The sequence below is a fragment of the Phyllobates terribilis genome, unplaced genomic scaffold (assembly GCF_046119375.1).
Source record: "Phyllobates terribilis strain yellow unplaced genomic scaffold, ASM4611937v1 Scaffold_3__8_contigs__length_932513732, whole genome shotgun sequence".
NCBI classification, from domain to species: domain Eukaryota; kingdom Metazoa; phylum Chordata; class Amphibia; order Anura; family Dendrobatidae; genus Phyllobates; species Phyllobates terribilis.
Genome location: NW_027362763.1, coordinates 310,677,087 through 310,695,552, shown reverse-complemented (window position 1 = coordinate 310,695,552; position 18,466 = coordinate 310,677,087). Strand labels below are relative to the sequence as shown.

The following is an 18,466-nucleotide window of genomic DNA, read 5'->3' as shown; positions in this document are numbered from 1 at the left end:
CACACACTATATATACACACATATACATACACTATACATACATACGCACGCACGCACACTATACATACATACAGTATACACACACTTATACACACATATACATACATACATCCCCACTATACATACATACACACACATATACAGTACATACACACATATACATACGTACACACATTATACATACATACACACACACTATACATACACACATATACATACACACACTATACATACAGTATACACACACTTGTACACACATATACATACATACACACACACTATACATACACACATATACATACACACACACTATACATACATATGCACACACACTATACATACAGTATGCACACACTTGTACACACATATACATACATACACACACTATATATACACACATATACATACACTATACATACATACGCACGCACGCACACTATACATACATACAGTATACACACACTTATACACACATATACATACATACATCCCCACTATACATACATACACACACATATACAGTACATACACACATATACATACGTACACACATTATACATACATACACACACACTATACATACACACATATACATACACACACTATACATACAGTATACACACACTTGTACACACATATACATACATACACACACACACTATACATACATACAGTATACACACACTTGTACACACATATACATACATACACCCCCACTATACATACATACATACACATATACAGTACATACACACATATACATACGTACACACACTATACATACATACATACAGTATGCACACACTTGTACATACATATACTGTACATACATACACACACATAAACACATATACATACATACACACACACTATACATACATACAGTATACACACACTTGTACACACATATACATACATACACACACACTATACATACATACACACACATATACATACTCACACACTATACACACACACACATACATTTACACACATACACAGACAAACACACAGAAAGATGCACATATGATACAGGCTAAATTGATTTTAGGGTGCATTCCTATATGTCTGACTGTCCAGTGTTTTTTCCCCTTGGGCGTAGTACAAAGCCGCAAAGGAGCAATACCAAGGCTTTTGATACCATTGTTTTTTTATGGGATAGCTGCTGACAATTAGTGCTGGACTTCCAGGAACTCGATAAAAAACCTGTATTTGTACTATCTTCCTGTCCAGCTACGAATGTCCGGTGTACAGTGTTCACAACTTTTTTATCAGATATGTCCGGCTCAGTCATAAAACAAATAGTCAGACACAACTGATATATGGAAACTCAGCTGCACAGTCTTCTCCTAGTTCCAGGCTTAACTTTTTAAAAAATGGTGCCCTACTTGTAAAGCTATGTATAAATTGGAAAAAAAATCATGATATTCTATATATATATTTACATGTATACCATCTCCTTTTTGAGATTACCAGCGAAGTAGATATCTTGAGGAACCAAATTTACACTGAATATAATCATGTCCAATATACAATGTTGTCTCTAAGTAGTAACAGAAATGTAATAGAACAAAAGCTGGCCTCTCTGATAGACTCAAGATAAATTCACAGGTGCATTATCTGTGCGGGGCTTGGTCACCTTCTGAAGGATGTCCATTTGTCATTGGCCTTTCGTCTTTTGTGTCTTGTTAACAAGTACATAAGTAAATGAAGCCTGTAGTAATTGGCTCTGAGTTACTAATGAATTAATTAACTTCAGTCTATTTTACCTAACCTTAAATAATAAGCATCTTCTTTGGACTAAGCAATAGGACTGACAGGCTGAGAAAAACAGACATGTAGCAAAGCTCTTGAAAATTAATGAGAAACGGGGAAAGAATCAATGTACTTTCTGCTTGCTGAAAACCGACACAAGACAGATACAATAAAGAATGAATACATACAGTCAGGTTAGAAAAATAGGCTTGAAAAAGTGGGCAAATTCAATTACAGAAGTAATTAGGAGATATAGGGGAAGGCTGCCTTTTGGGATTTTGCCAGAAAACATGAATTAATAGGAGTGAATAGAAAGCGTCCATACAGTAATTAAGAGGCAATCACCTATGCCAATGAGTACCTGGTGCAGCCTGAAGCTATTAATTCAGCGATCAAAAATATTTTTAGGTGATTAATACAGCAAATTTACTTTAAAAGACCAATTCCAGGAGAGATATCAAGACAATAGCACCTTATTTGTCATTCTGGCATTTATATAGCTAATTAAATTCTACAGTTTGCTAAAACCATACAGCCTTATCTGGCTTAGCAAAAGGGAGAATTTAATCCTTACTTTGCTGGGGTATCTTTAGCAAGGAATCAGCAATAGAAATGATTTTTGGACTTTTCTACACTTGCTGAAGATTTACATTTTTGGGGATTAGTAAACCTGGTTTATAGGAGTTTATATCAACAGCTAGAATTACCGAGTATTACACCTAGTAAATACTGTATGTAGTTATGATAATGGACCATCATATTTCAGATAAACTTTGGCTGATGATTCATATACATTTGGGAAGGAGTAGCATTATAACTGTGCAATTATTAATGTGCTTGATTGAATTTTTAAAAAATTGACCCCAGAGTGTAAGGGTGGGATTTCACTTAAGATAGAAAGATCAAATTGTGTTCTGTAATGTGGGGCAAAAAATGAACATGTTCTGCGTACATTGCTGCAAAATATGTTGGCGCAATATAAATTTTGATTAAAAATTAAGTTTGTTATGAGGCCCTTTCACATGGGACAATCACAGTTCTTGTTCTTCTCGAAGTTCAATTCTTTTTACATGTGCTACTCTGAGAAACTTTCCCTTGCTTGATGTTAGATGACTCCAGCCTGACACGTGACATTGTATGACCTCTCTTCATGCCTTGGTGGAATGCTCTGAGACAAGTCTAAGTAGACAGTAACTCATGTTATGACAAACTGATGGAAACGAGCTTCATGCTACGCATCATCATGTCCAAGAACAGTAGGAGTCTTTCTTTCACAGTGAATACTAGCGATTCTTTGTCTCCACCTAGTAACAACATAATCATGAGATATGACATGAAGACTTCATACGAGTCATCTATGTTTTGCAGACAGTTGGATAGGAGTACCTTTATACGATTTCATCCCCCACGTGTGTGACAGCCATTTCATGGCTCATATCCAATGAAAGTAAAAAGCGCACTTAGGGTAATATTCACACATAAAGGAAATGCATTGAATTACAGTAGCAGTAAAGTAGATGAGATTTTAACAAATTTCATCCAAAGGCTATGCAAAAATATCTTCATGTAAATTCACGTGCTGTGCATATTTTAAATCTGCAACATGTCAGTTCTTCAGATTTTTTATATGCGGATTTAAACCTTTTGCAACGCATAGGGAAAAATCAGCAGCAAATCCGCAACAAAATCCACAGGTTTTGCTCTAGCCTAGATATTCATGGCATTTATTGCTTAGCTGTGCACTTATTAATTGTTTGCATTGTTGAAGATCACCAAGGATTTTCTCCAGGGAAACATATTCTGAATGTCCAACAATGGAAGCAAAGAGTCAAGTAAAAAATGAAAAAAGATTAAAAGCAATGAAATTAGCGTTAGTCAACAAACCTTTATAGGTCTATAATATTTTAGCTTTATTGTTCATCTGTTTGTCCAGAATAAAGAAAAAATGGAGATAAAAAAACTTATGAATTTCATACATTTAAAGCAAATTTAAATAACTGTATATTTAACAGAGACCTGACACAGCCTCATCAGTATCACGTGGGACTGGCAGAAGACTAAAAAAACGATCAAACACTGCAAAATGTCAGGGAAAATATCATTCATAAATATGTATATTACAGAGTCATATATTTCATTTGCAATATGACACATTAATTAAAATTCAGATTAACATGTAAAGTAAATTATAACTCTGCATTACCATTGTGTATGATCGCTTGCTTAAACAATGTGGATGTGTCGACTGGTTTATTACAATGACAGGTTTTGCAGTACGGTACTACCTGGAGTTGGATTACAATACAGAGAATTAAGTGGTGGTGCTGAATCTGCATGCGACGAGCAGCTGAATACCTGGGCTTCCTCAAAGTAACCAATATTAACTACGGAAACAGAAACATCAATCCAATTAAGAAAAGGTACTTTATTACAGCAATATGCAAAGAAATATGAACGCTCAAGGCTTTACAGAACAGATAATAATTATTTATGATGCCGAAGCATGATAAGGGACTGTTATACCCCTACTGATATCCGGAATATTTAAAATGACACCTCCCATGGCAAACATAGGCAGTATTCTTTACATAAGACTGATATGGAAACTGAAGCAAAATATAGAAACTCATGTCTTATAATAATTGTCAACTTTGGGATGTGATATAAATTTTTTTTTAGTTCTCTTATACACGATAAGTTAAAAGGGAAATGAGGGTGAACCTCAAAAAAGAGAGGCAATAAAGAGAAAGTAGGCCTGCAAGTAGCACTGCATCTGAAACAGACCTGTAGGGATGAAGCCAGTATCTTAAGAGGTAATCAAGCAGAATGAAAAGTAGTGTCCAGGCTGATCAAAACTGTATCTGTAGCTGCTGGGGCTCTTGCATCTCTGCCTTTACACTAGACTGGAAACCCTTTGTACTAATTACCAGACTGTACCAGATTTTCTGGTTCAGTTCCATTTCATAATTGACTGACAATAATGTGCAAGGAAGGGGAAAATTCAGGCTCACCACCGCAAGCACAGGATCTGAAGTGGTTTCATAGGGGGGCCATCATTGCCTGGCACTAAATGCAGATTTAAGCAACTCTTATCTGCACTTCCTTCCAATTCATGGATTTTAAGAGTGAGGGAGATTAAAGTGCCGAGGTAAGAATAGCCAATCTTCAGCAGGGCACTAATTCAATAGTCCGCATCCATTACGGAGCGATTATCTAGGAGACAATCATTTATGGAAGTTTGACTTTGCAAGTGGCGAGAGGTAGCATACCTCCAGCTACACCTGATCTGCAGAGTGCCAGCATGGAAACCGTTCATGTTGAGAAATATACAGAATGAGGGATATTAGACAAGTCCTGTTCATCATCACCCAGCCATGAGATGGTTAGTGTTATAACCGCGAGGAATAAATGCTTCAATGCAATTAACACTGAATTACACTTTAATATTATTTATACACCCTACCCATTACAAATAAAGTATTAGATTATTTAGTAAGCAACAGCAAATATTATTAGCACTTATGTAGATATAGTTATAGTTGCTATATAGTATAGTCAGAAGAAACTGTCACCTTGAAGAAAGAATGCGACACCTCCTTGACCTTCAGAAGTAGCTACTTATTGTAACTTTTAGATTAAGACCATAAAACCCATAAAATATAGTTTCATTAGATAAGTCAACAGTTTGCTGTAGAAATATATTGCGCTTTAGTTGTGCCAGCCCCAGGGTAATATCAAAGAGTTACATGAACAGTCTCCTACTGTTAACCAGTGACACGCCAGAGGTGTTTAGAAAAGGCTTACCTTCCATTCATTGGACAAGTCTCTTTTCGGCAGGGCCTACCACAGATGTTAAGTCCAGGGACTTTCCCAGAAGAAGTGCCCATACAGGTGAGGAAAAAGAAGAAATATAGACACCTGAGAGAAAAGTAGCTAAAGGAAAGAGCAGAGCAAATGAGCAAAATGTCTTCTGCCTGCACAGTCAGACCCTGTGCATGGGGAGTTACAAATGCACTGGCTATAGACTTTGTCCAAAGCTGTAGTTTTTTTTTTTTTTTTTTTTTTTAGTGAAGGAAGATTAGTTCATACAAAACTCAACAATACAGCACTGAAACCCATTGTTGATATTCAACATTTTTCACATAGCGGAACAGAATAGACAATACGGTATCTAGGAAACCACGGGCTGGATTACAGGCTGATGATATCTCGTCCTTCTGGAGGCCTGTAATCCTTTTTATTACCTACCACAGCCAAAAGAGCAGAAACCTAAAATCAATAACATCGCAACACTTAAAAAAAAAAAGAACAAGGGATTAATTAAAATAAAACTGTTAAGGGAAATTGTAAAGAGAGTATAATAGCCTGGGTTGAGTGTATCTCCATACAGTTTGAAGAAGAGGGTGATGTAACACTCTTTTTAATAGCAATAAGCTGCTGGATTGAGTATCCTGAATATTAATAAAGCAATAAGATATGGGGAAATATTCTGGCAAAATATTAATATTTTACAGGATGCCGTCTAAATAAAAAGTAGAGCAATTACTTTAAAACTTTTAACGCTTTAAGAAAAAGGGCAAAAAGTTTAAATTGCAAAAAAATAACATGCAGTAAATTTTAATTAAAAAATACAATTATGTATATTAAAATATCAAGGATACTAAAAAAAGAATGCACAGAAGAGAAAATGCAAAAAAAATGCATCGTAGCGGTATAAATAAACTAAGTAATAATGCAAATGCGGTAATTATGCAAACAGCCAGATTTCCATATATCCACTTCAATATTTGCAGTTTTATTTACAAATCTATTCTTTTTCCTCATATTCCTCAGAATCCAGAACCCATATTTTCCTCAAAACACCAAATAGTCCAGATAGCCCCAGACGTGATTGTTCCTACCAGCCTTTTCATCACTTCAGCAATTGACCAATTGACAACTGACTGATGGTTATCTTTTCACTCCAACAATAAGAGAAATTACCATCACTATTGGCTATGTACAGTAAATGCCTCCAGAGTAAATTACATGATTCTAAAATTCTTCTATGCCAGCTTGGTACAACAGTCACACAAAAAGTTTCTTTCTGTGTGTGTGCGTGTGTGCGCCTGGCTTCCTGTACTGCAGATTTGGCCTTTCCTGTCAGAAAGAGAATAGAACTTGACAGCTTCTTTAAAAGAGGAGTATAAAGGAAGTTTAATGAGGGATGGAACTGTGCTATTCGGAAGCTTCTATTCTTCACGATTGGCTATTCTATCCTCACAAGACAAAATAGGAATGTGGGAAATAGATAAGCCGTACACGAATACTCTGAGGGACACTTCACTGACCTTCAGAATTTACTCTATCCTTAATTCACTCCTAATAGTTAATAAATAAATAAATCATGTTTTGAGGCACATGCAAAGAAGAGAAGGTTATATGGATAGACACAGAGGGGAAGAAAATAGAAACCATGCCAAAATAAGCACTATTCATTAGGATTTGAACTTTGTGGCGTCGAAATTCTATAAATAACAAAACCCCCCAGAAAATCCTATTTCTGGAGTGCAAATATAATTGAGATTCTTTCAGACTTGAAGCTAGAGATGCAAGGTGCAAGCGATGTGTACATGCCTCAGCATATGAAGAAAATATACTCACATAATTTGCATACAAGAATAAATATCATTAAACATTTAAAAAAAAATGAATCCTAATTCCAGGATAAAAAATCCATACATACAGTACAGACCAAAAGTTTGGACACACCTTCTCATTTAAAGATTTTTCTGTATTTTCATGACTTTGAAAATTGTACATACACGCTGAAGGCATCAAAACTATGAATTAACACATGTGGAATTATATACTTAACAAAAAAGTGTGAAACAACTGAAAATATGTTTTATATTCTAGGTTCTTCAAAGTAGCCGCCTTTTGCTTTGATGACTGCTTTGCACATTCTTGGCATTCTCTTGATGAGCTTCAAGAGGTAGTCACCGGAAATGGTTTTCACTTCACAGGTGTGCCCTGTCAGGTTTAATAAGTTGGATTTCTTGCCTTATAAATGGGGTTGGGACCATCAGTTGTGTTGTGCAGAAGTCTGGTGGATACACAGCTGATAGTCCTACTGAATAGACTGTTAGAATTTGTATTATGGCAAGAAAAAAGCAGCTAAGTAAAGAAAAACAAGTGGCCATCATTACTTCAAGAAATGAAGGTCAGTCAGTGCGAAAAATTGGGAAAACTTAGAAAGTGTCCCCAAGTGCAGTTGCAAAAACCATCAAGCGCTACAAAGAAACTGGCTCACATGAGGACCGCCCCAGGAAAGGAAGACCAAGAGTCACCTCTGCTTCTGAGGATAAGTTTATCCGAGTCACCAGCCTCAGAAATCGGAGGTTAACAGCAGCTCAGATTAGAGACCAGGTCAATGCCACACAGAGTTCTAGCAGCAGACACATCTCTACAACAACTGTTAAGAGGAGACTTTGTGCAGCAGGTCTTCATGGTAAAATAGCTGCTAGGAAACCACTGCTAAGGACAGGCAACAAGCAGAAGAGACTTGTTTGGGCTAAAGAACATAAGGAATGGACATTAGACCAGTGGAAATCTGTACTTTGGTCTGATGAGTTCAAATTTGAGATCTTTGGTTCCAACCACCGTGTCTTTGTGCGACGCAGAAAAGGTGAACGGATGGACTCTATATGCCTGGTTCCAACCGTGAAGCATGGAGGAGGAGGTGTGATGGTGTGGGGGTGCTTTGCTGGTGACACTGTTGGGGATTTATTCAAAATTGAAGGCATACTGAACCAGCATGGCTACCACAGCATCTTGCAGCGGCATGCTATTCCATCCGGTTTGTGTTTAGTTGGATCATCATTTATTTTTCAACAGGACAATGACCCCAAACATACCTCCAGACTGTGTAAAGGCTATTTGACAAAGAAGGAGAGTGATGGGGTGCTACGCCAGATGACCTGGCCTCCACAGTCACCAGACCTGAACCCAATCGAGATGGTTTGGGGTGAGCTGAACCGCAGAGTGAAGGCAAAAGGGCCAACAAGTGCTAAGCATCTCTGGGAACTCCTTCAAGATTGTTGGAAGACCATTTCCGGTGACTACCTCTTGAAGCTCATCAAGAGAATGCCAAGAGTGTGCAAAGCAGTCATCAAAGCAAAAGGTGGCTACTTTGAAGAACCTAGAATATAAGACATATTTTCAGTTGTTTCACACTTTTTTGTTAAGTATATAATTCCTCATGTGTTAATTCATAGTTTTGATGCCTTCAGTGTCAATGTACAATTTTCATAGTCATGAAAATACAGAAAAATTTTTAAATGAGAAGGTGTGTCCAAACTTTTGGTCTGTACTGTATATGAAGTGTTGTACTGGGGTGACTAGGACCCATAGTTAGAATTGACACTAGCGGCCCACACTACAGCTAAGGCAGGTGAAGTATTGAACACGTCACTGATTTTCTAAGTAACAATATTTATGAAGGTGCTATTGACATGAAATTCTCACCAGATGTCGTGAAAAACCCATCCAATCAACATAGGTAAAGAAATTAAACCATACATGTCCATAAATTAAGTAATGTGTAATAATGAGAAATGACACAGGGAAAAAGTATTGAACACGCTTACTGAAATTTAGTTAATACTTTGTACAAAAGCCTTTATTGGTGAGGGCAGCTTCAAGACGCCTCCTGTTTAGAGAAAGTAGTAGCATCAATTGTTCAGGTGTGATTTCGGCCCATTCTTCTACACAAATACTCTTCAAATCCTGAAGGTTCTGTGGGCTCCTTCTATGAACTCTGAGCTTTAGCTCCTTCCATAAAATTTCTATTGGATTCAGGTCAAGTGATTGGCTGGGCCATTCTAGCAGCTTTATTTTCTCTGAAACCAATTGAGAGTTTCCTTGGCTGTTTGTTTGGGATCATTGTCTTGCTGAAATGTCTACCCTCGTTTCATCTTCATAATTTTGGTAGATGGCAGCAGATGTTTTTCAAGAATGGCTCAGTACATTTGTCCATTCATCCTTCCTTCAACTATATGAAATTTGCCAGAGCCCCACACCATGATTTTATCACCTCCAAACTTCACTGTTGGTATAGTGTTTTTGGGGTGATATGCAATGCCTTTTGGCAGTGCCAAACATGATGTGTATTATGGCATCCAGAGAGTTAAATTTTGGTTTCATCTGACCAGACTACATTCCCCCAGTATTTCACAGGCTTGTCTCGTTGTTGAGCAAACTTAAACGCACTTCAACATGATTTTTGTTCAGCAATGGAGTCTTGCGTGGTGAGCATGCCTACAGGCCATGGAGGTTGAGTGCATGACTTATTGTTTTCTTTGAAACAATTGTACCTGCTGATTCTATGTCTTCCTGTAGCTCTCCACAGGTGGTCCTTTGTTCTTGGATAACTCTTCTGATAATTCTTTTCACTGCTCTGTCTGAAATCTTGCAGGAAGCTCCTGGTTGTGGCCGGTTTATGGTGAAATGATGTTCTTTTCTCTTCTGGATTATGGCCCCAACAGTGCTCACTGGAACCTTCAGTAGTTTAGAAATTCTTCTGTAACCAATGCCATCAGTATGTGTTGCAACAATAAGGTTGCAAAGGTCTTGGGACAGCTCACTAGTTTTACCCATCATGAGATGTTTCTGGTATGGCATCTTGGTAATGAGACACCTTTTCATGGGCCATCAGTTGAACCAGCTGATATTATTTTTCACTAAGTGGCAGGATTGCGCTCTAATTACTGATAGATTTCAGCAGCTGTCATGACTTTCCATGGCTTTCTGCACCTCTCTTCTTCATGTGTTCAATACTTTTCCCTGTGTTATTTCTCATTATTACACATAACTTAATTTATAGCCCTCTATGGTTTGATTTATTTGGCTGTGTAGATTGGATGGTTATCAACATCTATTGAGAATTTCATGTCAATAGAACCTTCAGAAATATATTCACTTAGAAAATTAGTGACGTGTTTAATACTTTTTTCATCCACTGTAAATGTAAATAACTTTTTTTTGGCATTATCCCTGTTGGGATGCAGTGACGATTACAAAATACAGGTGACTCATGTACATCTACTGTGCCCACACCATAAAAATGATTGTCCTTTGAAAGAAAATTATCATCAACCATATAGGTGATAACTTATTGATTGGAGGTGGTCTGAGCGTTGGGACCCACACTGATCGGTAAAACAAGGAAATATTATTCCCGATGGGACATTTTTACCCCCATTTAAAATTAAAATGGCAAGTCGGATGTCTCACTGCTACTCCATTTTCTCTTGAGCTGCCAGAAATGCAGCATTCAGTAGCCTCATAGGAAATTAATAGCGTGGTGGTCGAACATGCCACCCATTTATTTTCACCCTGGAAACCTTTTAAGTGCATATCTTCCTCTGTGATACAGGAAAAATATATATCTTTCTACTTTGTTAGCCAGTAGATAGAAAAGTATTTAGATTTGGGAGTCCTCAGTGGTTTATACCTTTTAATGCCTAACTGAAAATATGGTAACAAATTGCAAGCTTTTGAAACTACTCAGGTCTCTTCATCAGGCATAGTATAACACAAAATCTAAATACTTTTCTATCTTCCACTGTGAATTGGTATGTCACTGGACAGGGAGGGAGTTAAAATTTCAAGTATTTAATAACTAGTAGAAATAAAGAATCTTCTCATTATTGACAGAGAGAACAAGAGAACAAGTTATCTTCATACACTACACAATTCAATATGCCAAAATCAATATATCAATAATATTACATACAAGGACAAATTCTACCACACCATGACTAGATCACATATTAACAGCATATAGTGACCAAATATTACCATCATACTGATCACTAACAAAACAACAGCACTAACCTTAAAATAATCACCAATAACAGTTATACACAGGAGCTCTGTAGATAGTATATAGTAAATAGTGTAAGTGTACAGTTAATACAATGATCATCTGTGACCTTATACACTGGAGCTCTGTAGATAGCATATAGTGTAAGTGTACGATACAATACACTTTATTGATCCCGAGGGAAATTACAGTATAACAGCAGCAGAACATCGACATGAATTACAACATAACAGTAAAATTTTGCAGGTATAATCTCATACATTCCTATTCATGACCGGTCAGTACAATATACAATTAGAACGCCATTAATACACCAGTCACTTGGAGAATTTCACACTTAGGTAGTTGTTGTACATTCCCATAGCAGTCAGCATGAACGATTTCCTGTATCTTTCCTTCTTACACCTTAGTAGGATTAGACGGTTACTGAAGATGCTTCTCTGCCTCATATACAGCTCATATAATGGGTGTGCGTTATTGTTCCTTATCGCCAAACACTTATTCTGAATTCTTTTTTGCACTACCTCCTCAAAAGTGGCAAGATGGTGGCTAACAGCGGAGCTTGCCTTCTTGATAAGCTTATTTATCTTATTAGCATCTGACACCGGCACACTACTTCCCCAGCATATGATTGTGAAAAAGATGGCACTTGCTACTACGGTAATAAAGTGATCACAAGTGACATTTTTACACATGAGCTCTGTTGATAGTATATAGTGTAAGTGTGCAGGTTACACAGTGATCACCAGTAACAGTTATACACAGGAGCTCTGTATATAATTAATAGTGCAAGTCTACAGATAATGCAGTGATCATCAGTGACATTATACACAGGAGTTCTGTAGATAGCATATAGTGTAAGTTTATAGGTAATAAAGTGATCACAAGTGACATTTATATAGATGAGTTATGTACATAATATATAGTGACCAGTAACAGATATACACTGGAGCTCTGTAGATAGTATAGAATTTATAGTGGGCAGCACGGTGGCTCAGTGGTTAGCACCGTTGTTTTGCAGTGCTGGCGTCTTGTGTTTGAATTCCTCCAAGAACAACATCTGCAAGGAGTTTGCATGTAATCCCTGTGTTTGAGAGGGTTTCATTTCACACCCCAAATACGTACTGAATTTAGATTGTGAGCCCCAATTGATGGGGACAGTGATGCTGATGTCTGTAAAGAACTGTGGAATTAATGGCGCTATATAAGTGAGTAAAATAAATAAATATTGTAAGTGTACAGGTAACAGTGTTCACTAGTGACACTATAAACAGGTGCTCTGTAGATAGTATATAGTGTAAGTGTGCAGGTAACACAGTGATCACCATTGACAGTTATACACAAGCTCTCAACTTGTTTCTGCAGAATGAAACACAAAGACATCTATGGCTAATCGCTTTTATAGCACCCTCCCCACTCTTCCTCCAGTCCTACACTGTGCCAGATGAAGAAGAAAAGTGCAATAGTGACACCCTGCACAGTAGCAAATCCTCCCTTTTGTTCTCGCCTATAGTAAGAATGTCTCCAAACATAAAGTATTTTACAGTGGTGCTGTTAATCTTAGTGACACACTTGCAGTAGAAATATTCATCTATGTGGCACCCATACAGTATTAACACATACATCCCCTTTTGTGGGCCTCATACAATAATAAAATTCCTCATTGTGCCCCCAAACAGTAGTAATGTCCATCTTTATCTTCAAATACAACAATATTGCCCCTTCCCAGTGTCACCCATGCAGTAATAGCATCTCTCTTTTATGCCTTTGAACAGTTGGAACTTCAAAAATTGTGGCAGCATAAATTATGTATGAGGCCCCAAAAAGGCATTGTTAATGTATGGGGAGAAGCTGGCCCCCAATATGGCTCTATATATTAATAATGTCTCCCTTTTGGTTCTATACAATATAATATTCCCCATTATGGCCCCCAAAATAGTAATGATCTCTCCCATTCTGGCTCCAATACTGTATAATGTCTCTCATTTTAGCCCCCATTAAGTATATTATCCCCCTCAATGGCCTCTGTACAGTATAATGTCCCCCTCTATGATCACCATACAGAATATTGTTTCCCTGTGTGGCCCATACAGTATAATGTCTGCCATTATGGCCCCTATGTAGTGTAATTTTTGCCTCCTATGGCCCTCAACAGTGTAATTTCTCCCTTGTGAAAACATGGCAATCTCAGCAGTTGAGTCCCCAGCAATTAGATATTTATAACCTATCCTTTGGATAGGTGATAAATGTCCTTCATGGAACAAACCTTTTAAGCAAAGTGGTCAGATCATTACGTCTCAGACATTGATGACTTATCTATTCAATGTTTATTCTGTGTTTTTTTATTGGATAATTTAATTCTACTTTAAGGTTCAGATTTGGCAAAGTACAAAAGGGTAACAACTCAAAGCATGGTGGGATCTAAGGTAGCTGCCATTTTCTCTAGAGCTAAGTATAGGAGGAACCAGAATGAGAATCAATCCTGCAATCACTTAAAGGAATAATCCAGGACTATTTTTTTCTACAGGCCTAAAAACTAACTGGCAGGTAGTTGCTACCTACCTTCTTGTTGTGTCGGCGCCAATCTCTGCTGGCAAAACCGGTCACAGACCACTCCTGCCTGTGATTTAGCTTAGGTCCCATAGATATATCAGATGTTTATGAATAAATAAAAAACAATGAATAATATTTTTGAGGATGTGTCAAAGTACATGTTGATTTTGTGAAAATATGGTTGGTGTTGCAGCTAGAGATAAATTCTGTCAATGACCTACATACATTCGTTGATCTCAGTTCAGTAGAAGGTCTAAAGGTACCCATACACATAAGAGCAAAGTCAACAAAAACTGTTGATTTCAAAGGCACTGTGTATCGGAGCCTCCTTACTCTGCCAAGAGATAATGTCAGAGGAAAGAATGAATTTTACCATGCTTGATCCTTTTTTTTGACAGGAGGCAAGCTTTGCCCCCATTGAGAATAAATACACCCTACGATACTGTGGGGGAAGGGATTTGGTAGAAATAGCTATCAGCGAAATGAGCCAACAAATTTGGAAGGTTTATGGGAACCTTAAAGCAAATTTGTCATCAGGTTTCACAATGCAAACTGCAATATTAAATAGATCTCTGCAACCTAGCGAGTCTGGTGTACTTACTTTGAAAATTCATGGCAGAATAATTATACAGTATAATCCTTTTTTGAACATTTAAACTCAGTTTACACTCACCTAGCTTTTTAGTGTTCTTCCTCTATGCTGCTGCTTGAATCTCACACTGCTCAGTACAAGCTGCAGCTGCTAATCACGCTGGGTTGGCAGAGATTGAATACAATGGACTCATGAGCTCATCAGTTCTAAAATATTAATAAAATAATTTATGCTTATACTAAAATCTATGCTTATATATTAAAACCTGGTAACAGTTCAGCTTTGAAGGTGCCCATACATGTTAAGCAAAATTTAATGAAAATGGCCAATTTCAACCACAAATAAAATTCCTTGGCTGGCTTTAGCAATAGTTTTAGACAGCAAATGACATAACTAATGGCACACCCATGATCTCGAGGAACGAAGTTTGACTTTTTTGTCAATTGTTCTGTATGAAGATCTCTCGTCCTTCTTTACAAAATTGTCACGTTCATATAAGCTATTACGTGTCTCGTGGAAATTAACATGTATGGCTGTTTTGAACAACTGTAGCATCCCATATAATCTAAAACCTATGATTGCATCAGTGACATGATTATTCACCAGATAAACAGCCATCTACTATATGTGGTCACCTTCAACCTAAGGATCTGAAATTAAAGGGGGTCAATCAAAACTAAGATATTGATTACCCATCTGTCGAGTAGGTCATCAATAACAGATTGGTGTGACTCCAGCGCCAAGCAACACATCAGATAAGTTGTTTTCTGGTCCGGTTGATGACAAAAAGCACATAATGTAGAATGCAGGAAACCCACAACTCCGCTCAGCTCAAATTGAAGTATCTTAGTTATAGACAATACTTTAAGGAACTTCAGATCTTCAGTTTGGTTGCTAGGAAAATGACAAATGACAAACCTATTAAAAGAATGTAGTTATCAATCTGTTCACCCCTAACAATCATTATGTCTCGCAAGACTCAGCTCAAAACTGGATTGGTCGATAACATGAAAGTCTATTTTCTGTATTTGGCAATTATATTTTATTTTACATATTAAAGATTTATTTCTGGTCTCAGAAGAAAAGTCTACATTCACTCTATGTGACTGTAGACTGCTGAATCGTGACAGTGTACAATGCGCTCACTGTCATGGTTCCCCTGTACTTCCTGTGGGCCTGGATGGTCACCTGACCGTATGCATGTGCTTTTCTCAATGCTCGTCTATTGAGAGAAGGAGGGTGAGACTAGTCAATGCTTAACCGCAAGTATGCAAATCATACATGCGGTCACGTGACTGCCTACCCAACATGAGGAAAACAGGAATCGTGCCATAGCGTGACTGCAGGCTTTTCTTTTAAGACTAGGGAATTCCTTTAACTAAGAAGTCTAAAAATCCATTACATATTAGATAGTTGTATCTTGCAAATGCTCCTGTGTTCTCTATTAGATAGTCGCTAATCTGGCAGCCTCTTATCTCTCTGGAAATCGAAAGGATCAGCCGTGGAAATACAGCATGCTAGATCCTTCTCTCTCCTGACGTCATCTTATGGGGGAGAATAAGGAGGGCATACCCATTAGCCTGTTGGCCGATACTTCCGATATTGGTGGGTTCCGCCAATTTTATTTTAATGTTTATGAAGGCCATTCTGAATAAAGTAGAGTCTAAGGACAATACTTTCCTATTTACCAGCAGCAATGATCATAGGATGCATACTATAGTTGTATTGTACAGATCTGAACCGGCATGTCATCTGATATTCTGTGCTTCAGAAATAGAAAGTCATTGCTGGTGCTATTTCCGAGAGCTGTCATTTAAATTATAATATTAATCAGTCATATCTAAAATACTGGTACCTTGACATGGATACACCAACCTATCATTACTGGATCAGTTATTTATTCCTGTACAATCACTTGTATGGCAGCAAATTATTTCCTGCAAATTGCTGTAAGTGCTACTAATCATACAATCACTGACCTATATTTAATAAAAATCATAAATTTGTCAAGAGATGTCAATAAAGTATATTAGTTACAAAGAACATCTATAGGACTATACAGGTTTTAAAGATTCAGAACATTGTAGCAAAGTTATAACTTTTTGTACTTTTGGAAGGCAAGATGTTGCCATTGCTAGAAACAGCATAGATAATTGTAAGTGTATCCTGCACGTGTGTGTCCACCACAAGACCAGGATATATTTCCAGCTCCTCAGGTTAAGTTCCTAACATGAGGTTTTTTTTTTGCTGTGTATTTTCAAAAATGAAGCGTCTTTCAGATCCAGCAAAGTGAATAGGATTTATAGAAATCTCATACCCTCTGTGCTTTTTTTTAAACTCAGCGTCAACAGACCTCTGGTATGAGTTTGAATCATGTCAATTTCTCTTGCAAGTACATTGAATTTTATGTGCGAATTTTGTCTATAGATTTGCATTAGATGTGGGGAATCTGCAGGTAAAAAATGCATCTGAGTTTGAAGTGACCTTTTGTACTAAAAATGCATGTTATCCACACATGTCTATATCTTTAAAGTTTTGTCAAAGCCGAATATTCGCAAGTATCAAAAACAAAGCAGTTTTATTTAAAACATGCTATATCAAGAAGACAAAAACTACAGTCAAAAACGCAATAAAAACACATGTGAAAAAGCACATTCAAAACGCACAAGTAAGAAAACACAAGTGAACTAATTTAGCTAATAGGGTCAGAAATGCTGCAGAAAATCTGCAACATCAGAAACTCACTAAATACTCATTGTAGCCTTAAGTAGCTTTACCATGTAATGACAACAAGCAGTGATCTTGAAAACCATGATGACTCTGAAGACCAATATATTCAAAAAGTGAAAAGGTTGAGTGTTGACCTCATCTCCTTGTATTGTAAATTACCATCATTAATTCGGAAAAAATCTACAGTAGTAGAGAAGAAATATGAATCATGCTTAAAATGTGTCTCCAGGGTCTGAAAAAACCCTTAACAGGGCATTCACAGAATCAAAAACTTATGGCAGGATAGGTGATTAGTGTCTGATCACTGGTGATCCCACTGCTGTGACCTCACTGATCATGATAATTAGGGTCAAATGTCCTCTGCTTTAACAGAGAGGAGAAATCCAGTGTCAGTAACGGCTGCTGCTCGTAGATATGGACAGTAATTGTTGCAAAATGGTATGGTCACAACCAGGTGAAAGTGAAGAAACCCACTCACCAAGAAAGGTCAAAATACTGTATCCATTAATGTATACCCACTACGCGTTTCAGTGCTGGACAAGCATCTTTATCAAGTGCATACAAAAAGCCTAAACAGTAGTAAAGCATTTAAAAAGGTAAAACGGCACGAAAGAAAGGGGGCTGAGTACTCAAGCAAATGGTTAAAAAGTAATTAAAAATGCAATAAATACATGAATAAATAAATCATGTAATGGCTACAAATGGTTTTTGTTACACTCCTGTACATATTGTAAAAACATTCAAATATAACACTAATGATAGTTGGAAACGTGCAGCGGAAATACGTTAATGGATAAAATATTGTAATCTTCCTTGGTGAGTGGGTTTATTCACTTTAACTTCGTTGTGACAGTTTTTAACGATTACTGTCCAGATCTATGAGTGGCAGTAGTTATTGATACTGGGCCACTGGGCCATATAAGCGGATCATTTTGTCAAGTGGATTTCTAATAAGGAACTACCAGCAGCTC

General features: G+C 37.2%; 1 protein-coding gene across 9 annotated transcripts in view; it reads right to left on the bottom strand.

The window, feature by feature from the left end:
- SOX2 (SRY-box transcription factor 2) overlaps positions 1-18,466 on the bottom strand; it is a 1,587,917-nt gene that overhangs the window by 107,246 nt on the left and 1,462,205 nt on the right. For 2 of the 9 annotated variants that reach the window (XR_012318388.1, XR_012318386.1), the window contains exon 1: positions 5,560-5,793. The exons of 6 other annotated variants lie outside the window; for them this stretch is intronic. The gene's annotated coding sequence lies outside the window, so the exon portion shown is untranslated. Of the gene's footprint in view, positions 1-5,559; positions 5,794-18,466 lie in introns of those variants that run through there. One more of the 9 variants, XR_012318392.1, reaches the window with a different exon arrangement.